The following is a 9395-nucleotide window of genomic DNA, read 5'->3' as shown; positions in this document are numbered from 1 at the left end:
GTTCTCTAAACACCTGCCTCCTGCACCTTGGCCCTGTCAACAGAGTTGCCAGTAATGAACAACAAACTCCATCCATCCATCCATACATCCATCCATCCTTCTATCCATTCATCTTCTATACCGATAAGGGGGGTGGAGCCTAGCTGGCATTGGGTGAGAGGCGAGGTTCACCCTGGACGAGTCACCGGTCCGTCACAGGGCCATCAGGAGCAGTTAGGGGTTCAGTATCTTGCTCAAGGACACTTGGACATGGTCACTGGGGGAAGTGAGGATGGAACCAGCGACTCTTGGGTTGCTAGATGGCTATGCTACCTCTGAGCCACGCTGCATTGAGGAACTATCTCAAATAACAAAATACATTCAGTCTTCGATCACTGTCAATGAGGCTAAATGCTGCTAAGTATCTCTTCACACTGAGGGTTGATGCAGGTGAGTTTCTGTCACCATCACTGTATTTTCAGCAGACAACTTTGTGGGTGATTTGTATTTATTTATTTATTGATTTGAAGGCCAATAGAGGTGGCCCATTGCCTCAGGCTGCCTCTCAGATCTGGATTGTGATGCATGAACTTGGCCCAAGAGCAGGAAATTGCTCAGAAATGTCACCTGTTTCTTGCCACTGTGTCTGAAAGGTTTGTCAATGGCTTTGTTCTGTTTCAGGAATGTCATGGACATCAGGCTTCACCTGCAGAAACCTTTCAAAAAGCCCTGGCATTGTTCCTCCAGGTAGCTGTTTTTATGTTTCTTTGATAACCCCGTCAGTCACTCAGCAGCCACAAGGAGAGATATTTTCAGTTTCCAGTCAAAGGGAAAGGCTGCTGTAAACAAAACAAAAAATGAATTGGAAAGTGGAAATACAGCGATTGCCAAGGAAAATAAGACTTTTCTGAAGACTGAATCATTTGTAATAAATTATTATGATACAGCATATAAATACGCTGCACCCTTGAATCCATGTTATTTGTTTTGTCTTTGTTTTTCTTATTTCATAAATATTTTTATCTTATTAATTTTTCCTTTCCTCTGTAACGATGTCAATTTCCCCAGTGTGGGATGAATAAAGTGTCCTCCTTCTTTCATTCTTCCTCTTACCTACCGTTGGAATGTCAGCTGGTGGTTGGCGGTTGAATCTTCCTCGTCAAATGAAATGACGGCTCACAGATGTCAGTTTGATTCCAGTCACCCTGTGGAACGTTGCCGCTGTAGCACCCGTTGGACACTCGTCCTGCACGAATCTCACATCCAGCCGATTATCCACTGCATCACATGATACCTAAACCTTGATGGACGCGCTACCAACCAGGTGTACCAGGAATGTTCAGCACAGTGCTTCACAGCAGTTTCTGTGAGGGATCAAAACCTGATGGGGTTAAAGCTTTAAATGATCTTTCTTTTTATTCCAACCATCCCATAATTCAGTCAATGACTGATGGAAGTCGGCTGGAGACTTGTGATTTGTGATGACATGGCATGTGACCCACCAAAGATTTGACTCCCGCAGAGTTACATGTATTTAACATGACAGTTCTAGTGTTGGAATTCTGTCAATGGAGGTGTTTTTGCTGGTGTTCCTCAGGACCGCATATGTTGTACAATATTGCATGAGGGAAACATTAAAGCAGCATTATGCAGTTTGACTGAGCAGCAGCTGCTTCTGCTGCGAGTGGACAGGCTGTTATTAATTCACATCTATTAATCTGAGGAATGACAGCAGCCTTTCAGTGACTAAGAGTGAAAACTTGCATATGAAGGGGAACTCGGTTCCTCAGTGACTTCCTTCATGACTGATCCCACATCACCGCTGTAACCTCTGGTCTGGACTCTCTGCCTTGTTAAAAGGTTCTGCAGGGGTCACCTAAGAAGAGTCTGATTTTTCTTTTCTTGGCTTCCTCTTCCATGAATATCCTGTTCAATTTCGTTTGAAGAATTCCAAGTTAGCCTTCTGTCCCTGAAAGCAGCATTATCATGATCAGTAATGTATGTTGATGCAATTAATACAAACAAAAAACAAATCAACAACAGACATGCAATGGAAACACCCCAAATTTCATATGTCAATATTATGAATCACTGTATCATTCATGGCGGCCCAGTGGAGCAGTGGTCCTCCCTGTGGCCCCCATCAAGAAGGTTGTGGGTGGAGCAGTGGTCCTCACCGCGGCCCCCCAGCAAGAAGGTGGTGGGTGGAGCCCCGGCTGCAGCACGGGGTCTTTCTGGGTGAGTCTCCATGTTCTCCCTGTTCCTGCTGGGTTCTCTCTGGTACTCCAGCTTCCTCCACAGTCCAAAGACATCAAGAGGGACCAGGTTAATCCAGACTCTAAATTGACCGTAGGCGTGGCTGGGAGAGCCAATGGTTGTCTGTCTCTATGTGTTGGCCCTGCCATGGACTGGGGACCTGTCCAGGGGGAAGGCTGCTGGGATAGGCTCCACCCCCACCACCCTGAACAGGAGGAGAGGGGGAACATGGAGGGTTGGAGGGATGGAGGGATGGACAGATGATGGAGGGAGGGATGGATGGATGGATGGGTGGATGGATGGATGGGTGGATGGATGGATGGGTGGATGGATGGATGGGTGTATCATTCAAATGCACAAATATGTTCACACACTCATACCCAACAAATACATAGATTAAAAAAAGGATAGTGATCAGAAGATTAATAGTGTGACTGGAAAGGCAAGATGAAAAAATACATTTAATATATCATGCGAATGAGAAGACTGACAGAAGGCTCAGAGCCTCTGTACCTGATCCGGACTCGAGATGAAGCCGTTTGGGTTTGAGGGGCCAGACTCAGGCTCCTCCCATGTGGGGTAATACACAGGTTAATTGTTCAGGATAAAAATAACACAATCTTTGGTCATTTGAAGTGTTTTATTTAAGGAACCATGAGGAGATTCAGCCACTTGGAAGGTGTCAATTTGATAAATATTTCATATTCACATCATAAATATTGAAGATATACAAGTATTACATTTTACAGTTTGGGATAATGTTGTTTTTTTTTTGACTGAACAAGTTTAATGTGTATCTTAGCACCTCAAAATGAAAGTGTTACTTTGGGAAGAAGCCGTTTCCCGCTTCTCTATCCCTCCGATCTCTGTTAGTTGTGAATATCAGGAGCATCGACTTCACTTCTCCTCAACGGCTGCGATGGAGGATTGCCTTACGTGCTTGTGAGTTTATTCAGCCAGTATTTTGTGGCAAGTGACACATTAAGAGTTAAGGATGTGATTTCATAGTCTTTGAATTCTTTGTTGTGCTGCATGCCACCATTTTGATCTAAACCTGGATGGTAAATGACTAAAACATTGAGGTGTGCAGAGGCTCTGAGGTCATTTCAGGTACAGCCGCGTCCTTCAGCCAAACCCTCCAGTCCCGATGGAGAGTGATGCCATTTTAAAAGCTGCATTGTGATGAGCTGGTGGTCTGAGGACCCTGACGCTCACTGTCTCTGAAATTAGCTGCTCGAATGAATTTTGCACTCATTAATGAACAGCCTTATCGCAAGTTTGTGATCAAGATTAATGAGTTGTAATAATGATGCATACCTGTAAAGAGACGCTCACTTCAAGGACATTTAATTAAGCTTCATCCGTCTGTCTGGGTTCTCTGTGAGATTCATAATTGGAACGCAGATTGTCCAGGATTGTTCCTCATAAAAGTACATCACGGGCCTTATGAAGGGAATCATATGAGCTAATAATAGCACGACAGCTGTAAATATGAATGTGATTTGCAATAATCGCTGATTAAAGCACTGAATAAATGATAAGGGAAGTTATATCAGACAGAATTGTCACCGTTTAATTTGAAGGCCATTGTTTATTGTATAGTGTTAATTCAATATTATACTGCCTATACTATATATGGCCTTATAAAACAATCCTCTATATTTAATGGAATTTATATTCGACTCATTAGATGTAAAACATAATTAGGATCATACACCACGACAGCTTTCTAACACAGTTCAGCAACAGTGGTTTTCTCCAGCAAAGTTGGAAATTCAACCATTGTGTTGCCTTTTAAAAAAATAAATTGGTATGGTAACGTTAATGCAGCAATGAAGAGATAGCGATGGGTTAAGCGCAGCCTCGTGGACGCGGTGAGAAGTATTCAAGCATGACGAGCGAGCAGGGAAGATGGGACGTCTTGTAACGTGTGCTCTCATATTCATCTGCCCTCCTTTCAACCCAAAAGACTAAGAGAGATGCATGTTGCTTGGAGCCCGAGAACCTTTCTATACGTTCATTTCTTCTGTGTGAGGCGTGACAACAAACTGTAAAGAGGATCTCTTTTTGCTCTCAATGTATGACTTCATTTTGTCGAATGGACGCCTCGTATGTCTCAGTCACTTGTCGTCTTCTTGCTGTGTGTTTCCAGACCGCTGCAGTTTCTTCATAGCGACTGACACTTTTCATGTTTCCATTTAACTGTGGCGTGACCTCGAGACAACTTGTGGAAATAACATTCCAAAAAAAGGAAGTGATGTGCACGCCTGATGTGTATTAAGTGGATTAGAGCAAATTAAAAAGGCACCATAGTACCGGCAGAGCCCGGTGGTGCGGGCCGCGTTGTGCGTGGTTGTGGCCGTCAAACAGAAGAAGGAGAAGCGCTGTCCATCAGCAAAAACTGTCTTCAGCTGGTGAAGTTGTTCCAGTTCCAGCTGGTGCTGGTCAGGCTGCTGTCAGACGAAAAGTTGGGGAATATGCAAAGACAACAGTGGTCCGTCACCTACATCAGAGCTCTCAAATTACTGTGCTTTTTTAATCTCCGGTTTTGTGCATTTACTCTTTTATCAAAAGGGAAAAAAAAAACACTTCATAAAACACAAACATTTTTGCAAAAAATGGGGTTGCTCCAAATATCAGTTTTCTCATGTGATACTTCAAAATGCATTGGTAGAAACCTGACTACTTTATCACCCCTGCAGTGTTACTGGAGACTGGCTTGGCTGGGCCGACAGCCCATTTTGACCATTTTTTTCTCATTGTCTCTGTCTTTCCCAAATTAATTCCAGTTTGTGTTCAGTGGGAATACAAATGTATTTGCCAGTTCAAGGCCCATATTGTGTTCTATTCAGCACTGCACTTTCTATTTTACGCTTTTGCTTAGTTTGCCTTCTTCCACCATTCCAAGGCCCTGCAAGACCAGCGCCAACCATACATCAGTTGGAGGAGAGAACATGATTATGTCTCAGAGACATCACTTATTACATAACTTATTCACAATCCAGCAGAGCAGAGTTCTTCAACCAAACTAGGTCCCTGATAAAAATTGCACCTGCTTATGCAACAGCCCACATGAGTCAGATTCTCATCTATTGAACCGGAGGAAAGAACCCAGCTTTTCTAAACAGGAGCTCTAAGCATTTTAGATGTGTTCCACTCCGGTTTCCCGTCTCTATACTGTGGGAGTTTAATCTCATTCCAGCTGACATATCCCAAGGCACGGTTTTTCAGAATAAAAAAAAAAAGAAAGTCAGAAACAACAAAATTAGGACAGATTGAGGAAGATTTTTTTGGGATATCTCTCGCTCCGTCGCAGTCTGCCTGTCTGTCGTCTTTCCATTTTTACAGAGATTATTTTAAATTATTTGCCGGGGTTCAGGCCGTGCTGGCCACAGGGCTTTTATGGACTAATCCCCCATAAAGCCCGTAATAACCTGTCAGTTCATCCCCAGCCAACCCCCAACCCCTCCATCCAAGTCCCACGAACCATCATTGAAAGGAAAAACACGGCAGAAAGTCTTGGCCAAAGAGAGTCGTGTGGGGTTAATGCCAGGCTGGAGGCACCGGGCCACACACTTCAACTGAGCCGTGAACTTCTCCTTTTTTTCTTCAAGGAAATGGGCAGATATCTCTCCACAATGAAGCGTGACAGCAGAGAGCAGGTCTTCAGAAGAGTTTTCTGTCTGATGTTCCTTAAATCTGGTGAGATGAGAACGGGGGGCATTTGGTTTAGCAGAACTAGAGACACAAAAGCACAACTGTCATCACGATTAGCACATTAAGATCTGCGGAACAAAAGAAATCAATTCTGTAAAGATGTTGTTGAGTCTCTATCAGATCTATTAACCCCCCCCCCCCACACACACACACACACACACACAGACTTCTGGATTTAGAATAATAATCAAAATCATGTGTTTTAATCAGTTGTTTTTCTGTCCTCATAACTTATGTACTACTCATTACTCTTTCCAAGAAAGAATACAATATTTCATTCCTGCAACATTTCAGCTGACACGATGAGACTGAACACTTTGAGAGGCAATATTTTAACCACCAACAAAGACGTCCATAATAACGAGACTGTCTTTGATCCCTCTGCAATGACAGATTACTTATTAACGCTTTCTTTATGAAAACGCCATTCATATGTCCATCCAAGATGGTGATGTTGTCTGAGCTGACTGAAAGGATGAAAAATGAACAGCAAAAGAGTCAAATGTATATTCATTTCAGAGGATTAAGATTTGCAATACAATTTTGAATAGGTTTTACTGTCAGGATTATGTATTCATTTGAGCAGTATTCTCTCAGAAATATAAAACAAACTAGACACGGCTATTTCTGAAGGAAACAGAGAGCTGCCGCCAACTGAGGCGAGTGGAGGCTCCATACTTCCTCGATGTGTGAGGAGTTCAGTGACAAAGGCCTATAACAAATGAGGAGTGACACAGAATCCCTTTTTGAGGAGGAGGACTTTCCTCTCCAGTATCTCCTGAGAAAAATGGGGAGTACAGCAAGTTCCTGTAAGTCCATTTTTCATGGGGGGTTATTGAGTATAATGTCTTCAGGAGAAGAACGTCTTTAGTGTCATCATACAGATTACAAGAAAATTCATCCTCTGCATTTAATCACCTCAGAAGCAGCTGCAGGTCTTTACTGCCTTAGTCTGGTGCACTGACAGCAGTTTTGACCTGCATTTCTGTGATTGGGGGGGATCCTCACAGCCATAGGGGGGTCATGCATGGACCAGGGAGGCAACAGTCTAACCACCATGACAAGTGTCTTTCTTTCCGCTAAGAAAGTACCATTGTTTGACGGAAGAAGGATGTGAGTTTTCACATCTTCCCCACCCTGGGAGTGATGTTCCCCAGTCTAGTCTCTGAATATTCCTACAACATCTTTCAAAAGGGAACAAATACAGAAAAAAATACTGAATATTTCAAACATATATTGCTGAAAAAATAGATGCTCACCTTTCCAAACAAGGTTAACATCTTGACAAGTTGGGTGCCAAAAAACTAGGAGGAGGAAAAATATAAATGAAATGTATTTTGCTCCTATAGAGGATGTGGTAGGATTGCTCGGTCAGCAGTGTTGCAGCAACCCCACCAATCAATCCAGCTTGTTTGCCCATCTGAGGGCTGCACAGTTCCGCCTGAGTGGCAGCCTGTGACTGTGGATGCGTGCTTCATCTCATCCTCTCCTTGTGTTTCACCCATACCTTCCCTGTTGGTTATTTTTATCCTCACTTCCCTTGGTCTCATTTGGCCCAGATGGAGGCTGCCCTGCAGCATTTGTTTGGGGCAAACCTGCCCTCCTGGTTAGCCTTTCTCACTAGTGGAATGAGGCCTGTCAGAAGGCATCAGGGTGACTCATCTCCGGAGGATGTGCTAACACATCATTTCCCCGGACGTTTCTGCGATGGTTGATCATCCATGAACAATACTGTTCCCTTTGCAGGCTCACACTCAGCCAATTCATCATCTGACTTTGGACGAGGGGTAAAGCTGGAGTGAATGAGGGATAAGTTTTATTTATGAATACATTTCTTTCTGCTGCTCCGTAAAGACAGTCGCACTTAATTTGTCTTTAGTTGCAACATGACAGCCTCCTGGCTACTGTTTTAGTTTTTTACTTCACCAGAGAAATGGGACGCATGTAGAAAACAAAATGGTTTTACTCGGACACTGCTGCAGCTCGGTCTGCCGTTTGGCCCCCCCTGCGTGGGCACGTTGCTTTCCCTGAGACATCTGAGCGCGCCGCTGCGGACTTGCGTAACCGGCAACAAGGGCGGGTGAAGCGCACGTCATGACACACCTGCAGCTCATCCGCTCGTTACTCACCTGCATCTAATCAGCTCCCTCTGGCTAGTTTAAATTTGTTGGCCTCCCAGTCCTCAGATGCGAGTTTGTCCTGAAGAACGCAGACTAGTTCCCTCAGTCTTCGCTGCCCTATCTTGTTCCTCAGTGTGGATCCCCTGATTTGGTTCGTGCTGTTTGAGTTCAGACCCCAAAGGAACAGTTTTGAGTTTTTGTTCCTTAAAGGAACACTGAAGGATTAAACCCTCGCCAGTTAGGCAGTCTCATCTGTTGTCTTGTGTTGTGCTATTGGGTTCAGTCTACAAACCCTAACAGACACTAAAGAACACATGATCTCTGAGCAGCACCTGTGGTAATTCTGGTTGTTTCCAAGTCAGATTCTGAGTTACTCCTCCATAACTTTTTAGACTAGAGATTATGTGATTGTAATTCCAGCACCGTTTTACTTTTTTGCAGAGATTTAACTTGTCTGTGGCGCGCTGCAGCCAACGTGGAGCCCTGACCTTGGCTGGTCAGACCCTGAGGGTTGAATACTCTGGTCTGATCAGGTCAATTCTGCCAAACTCCAACATGTCGTCATTCATAAAACAAGACTCTCATAAACTGGGTAAATAACTTAAATCGCTGAGAAAAGAAAAGATAAGGAGGGGTTAAATTGTCGCTCTCGATAGGTTGCAATGGGATGATGCCTGCTGAAACAGAAGAAATGGTGTCGCTCTGCTGTGCTATGCTGCTCATTGAAGATGACTGCTTTCTTGTGTGTTTTTATATGTTGAGAGGAGCGCATAACACACTGAACTTCCAACTCGCACACTTGAAACAACTGTAATATTTAAATTTTACTTCTGTGTGTTCCTCTTGACAATAAGAAAACAGTGGCAATGCATGCTGGCTTCTGAAGTAAATCGTTATTAAAGATGAGAGATTTCACTGCTTCTTTACATTAAAAATATACTTAAATCATTTCTTTGTAGTTGTTTACAGGAGTTGAAAATAATGGGAAATGATCCATAGCTGCAACATAACAAAAAATCACACCCTTGTGGGTTAGAATTATGTCCAGCATTTCCTTTTTAACCCTATCATTCATATACAGTAGTTTTCTTCAATGCTAAGAGGAAATACATATTTTACCCACAGAGGAACATCTATTGCTTTGAGAAAATAATATTTATTTTGAGGAAACACGCTAGACATACCATGCCTTGGAGACATGTTCATGTAATGGAGTGATTATTCCAAAATAATCAGCAGCAAGGCTTGCATATGAAATCCATAGCCTGGAGCCACAAATCATAAATTCACCTCTCAGGAATAAAACATGGACTTGCCAAAAGG

At 43.3% G+C, this 9395-nt stretch overlaps 1 long non-coding RNA gene across 1 annotated transcript; it reads left to right on the top strand.

The window, feature by feature from the left end:
- Window positions 1-8150: 8150 nt before the first annotated feature.
- On the top strand, window positions 8151-8951 carry LOC147254026 (uncharacterized). The gene is made up of 3 exons (XR_015118015.1): window positions 8151-8223; window positions 8514-8664; window positions 8729-8951. It is a non-coding gene; the product is annotated as an uncharacterized LOC147254026 (long non-coding RNA).
- Window positions 8952-9395: the final 444 nt, after the last annotated feature.

The sequence above is a fragment of the Aulostomus chinensis genome, chromosome 10 (genome assembly GCF_037954235.1).
Source record: "Aulostomus chinensis isolate RoL2024-O1b breed Wild chromosome 10, RoL_Achi_v1.0, whole genome shotgun sequence".
In the NCBI taxonomy this organism is placed as follows: domain Eukaryota; kingdom Metazoa; phylum Chordata; class Actinopteri; order Syngnathiformes; family Aulostomidae; genus Aulostomus; species Aulostomus chinensis.
The sequence above is the reverse complement of the archived record's forward strand: the minus strand, read 5'-3'. Positions and strand labels throughout refer to the sequence as shown.